Consider the following 3755-nt stretch of genomic DNA (forward strand, 5'->3'; position numbering starts at 1 on the left):
TCTAAAATCCATGCCTAGCTCCAAGGAATAAATATCCATGCCAATAAATCCATCTGCGTCCCCCCCCCCCCCCCCCAAGTAGAGATAATCTTGATAGTGTGGGGATTGATGCCCAGTGCAATGCTACTTGATCTTCCAATGACATCAAGTGCATGGAAAGTATAACCCGACTTCAGAGATTGCATGATTGAGATAACCTGATCAACCATGTCTGGGGTTTCTTGAAGGTTAATAATGTCAATAAGCTTAGAATCCAATAGTATTTTGAGGGCTAATTTTTAAGAAGGACTAGCTAGCCCTCTACAATTAAAGGATATCCACTTCATGGGTGAGACTAGGGAAGGGTATTCGATGCTATAAGAACCCTTTCAAATGTAGATTAGCTTCCATAAGCCACATCCACCCTAGCTTGGATGATAGCTTTTGAAATGAAAGAGTGTCAACCCCTGGAGAGCTTGGTGATTTTAGGAGGGGAGATCAACCCAATCCCAACATGATTAGGAGGGTGAGACACTCGAGAGTGAATATTATAGGAGTGAAAATGTCCAGAGGTGGTTGAGAGCTCCGGAGAGAGGGATGAGGTAGCCAAACTAGGTATAGAGGACAGGATGGTCAAGATGGAAGGAGTGTGAAGTTCCAGAGGGTAGGTAATAGGGGATGATGAAATGCAAGGGATGGATGCATATGCAATGGGGTCATTCCTTATGAGTTACTCAATATTAATATTAGTACCAATTAATAAATATGATATAATATAGTTAAATAAAATTTTGTTTTTGTTTCTATGAATGATAGGGAAAATACAGGGCTAGGGAAGAGTGTTAACTTCACTAAGTATTTTTTTTCCATAGGTTATTATCTCCTTACTGATAAAGAAAGTGTCATAATGAAAGGGTGGTTGATTGATTCTTTATTTTATGTTTTCTATTGCCTCTAAAAATGTGTTTTCCTATTGGACATAGTATTAAATCCATCTTGTTCAGAAGAAAACAAATGGATATATTATTTCCATTAAAATCATAAGGAAAAATAAATCTCAAAATACCTTCATATTGCACTCAATCTTTGGATGAAGAGAAAATTGTACAAAGTAGTGAATACACATTTTTTATTACTTATAAAATAAATTTAAAGTTATCATAAACATATGAAAAACCTACATATTTCAAAAATAGGAAATATGTTCTATTTATGTTTTGTTTTACTATACTAACAATTTATTCTATGGAGATACTTTTTGCATAGATATGAAGGAGAGTGGTAGGTTATTTGTGTTTATCTATGAAATTTGCACATATATATTTTATAAAGTACAGAGAGATTGATTTTTAACTTTGAATATGCAGAATTGTATTAATCACAAAGTCAACATTTGTAAATTTTTCACTTACAATTTTAGATTTGTGAAAATTTGATAAAGAGTTGTTTGAATAACTTCTATTTATTTGAAAATAATTAACATAACTCTTCCATGATTCCTCTAGCAATAGCCGTGATTCCTTGCTCCTCAAGATAAGGAATTCAACTCTTGATTGAACTTATAATACATTTGGGGCTAGATGTTAGTCAAACTTAGATTATGTAAGACATTCCTATTTGGTGGTTTGGCAATGCTCAAGGCATTCCAACTGTCTAGTGGTGTTGAAAGTGTGGGGAATATAGATATGTATTGTCTTGATGTCTTATATGAAAATTTTGATATACAATATGAAACTTTGAATATCAAATATGAAACTTCAGAAAAAGTATGCCACATTTTGTATTATAATTCAAAATTTAGCTTAGCCCAGAGTTCCTAATGGAAAATATAACATTGGGACATATGAAGTTTGCAATAAGACCTCAAATCCTACTTTACAATAACATTTGAAATAAAAGCATTTTTATTTATTATATAAATTCATTATATTAATATCATATCTTAAACATTGACAAATACAAAAAAAAATATGGTTAAGGGATAAGGTTAGTAATTAACCAACTGCTATAATCCCTTCATAACCTTCAACAAATAACAATAACAATAACAATAATAATACTTTACCAATATAAAATAGTATTGTGTATTATAACCATAGTAATATTGATACTTTACTTCTACTAAATATTATTTTGTGATGATTAATGATAACCATTTAATGTTATTATGTGATGAGTGATGATAAATATTTAATTTATGATTAGATATTGTAAAGAGTATATTTAAATTCTGGAACACATCAATACTATAAGAAATATATCAACATTTTTCAAAACTATAATTTAATATTGATAAGAAACATATATAGCATGTATGGTTGAACCTTTTCATGTGTATGGAATATCATTAAAATAATTAGTCCTTAGCTCTACCAGGTACTATAGCTTTTTCCTTATGGTCAAACTCCCTTGACCATGTATTATTTTGTGAAAATTTTGTAACTTTAACCAAAAATTTCAGAAAATATTTATTAATTTCATTTTTTCGTAAATTAAGAAATATATTCTAAATTTCAATTCGCTCAACAAATATTGATGTGATATAAAATCCCTAATGGAGTGTGATTTAATTTAAGTATTTGTTATAGATTTTAAAATAATTTTAAAATAGAAAAAAAATAATCCGTAATTGGTTGTTGTAGAAACTTTGACACTACCTATCGTGATTGCATTCTATGTTAATGCTCTGACCACAATAATTAATGCACAAATCTATGTTCCCTTGGGTGATCCAATTGGATAGCTTGTACTCAGCTAGTGGTAATGATATTTTTTTTCAGTAGAAACATATTTCTACCTATAAATATGAGTCTTTGTCCAGGAACTCTACAAGCTTGGCCTTCAAGCCAATGAATTTTATGATCTTTAAAAATATCTTCTATGAAGTGCTCTACGTTTCATCAAGTATATATACCTCATAGGCCCCATACTAGAATAAGGAAGTTGATACATATCCCCCTATTTAGTATTACATGCCAAACATATTTCAAAAAATAATTAGAGTCTAAGTCTTACCTTTGTCTAGGCTATGTAATATTAGAAGTGCTTGTAGATTCAAGAAATGACATAATCATTATCGATGGAGCGAAATGTTAGGTCCCTATAATACTAGTGTATTGAATTATTATTATTTTCATTGTAGCCCCTTATTGTTATTTTTGTTCCCATGTTGTCCCCATATTGTTATTATTGTGTCCCATAGAAGCCCACTATTATTATTGTTGTGCGCTTACATTTTATTGTTATGTCAGCTTTGACTATATTGTGACCCCTTAGACTCATATATATAGAAAGGAGGTCTTATCCTTTGTATGATCCAATAATTGTTCATTTGTGTAATTTAAAGGAGTTTTCCCACTCAAAGAGGCTGATCTTAAAGTCATTTCTCTATCTTTTCTTCTATTTTGTGAGCTGGTTGCAAAATAATTGGTATTAGAGCTTTGGATTCTAGGTTTCGCTGTTTCAAACAGGTCATCATGGAATTTTCACTATAACTTATTTTCTACGATGTTTCAGAAGCTAAAATTAAAACCCGTTTGAGATTAAATCTTGATGACATTCGGGTTTGAATTTTAGATCATGTCTCTCTATATTTTCGGAGATATGGTCCAAGGGAGGTAGGGTTTGTGCAAGCTCCCGAATTATATCTAACACATGTGACCTGGGGAAATCATCATAAATTTCTCTATGAGACTCATATTGTAATTTCGTAAAACGTTTCAAAAATAGAATGGAATGTAATTTTCTGTGTATCGGTTTCAGGTTAGAAGGTAAAA

This window comes from Pinus tabuliformis, chromosome 1_2, assembly GCF_031772625.1.
Source record: "Pinus tabuliformis cultivar Carrire ecotype Pingquan chromosome 1_2, CPIR1, whole genome shotgun sequence".
In the NCBI taxonomy this organism is placed as follows: Eukaryota; Viridiplantae; Streptophyta; class Pinopsida; order Pinales; family Pinaceae; genus Pinus; species Pinus tabuliformis.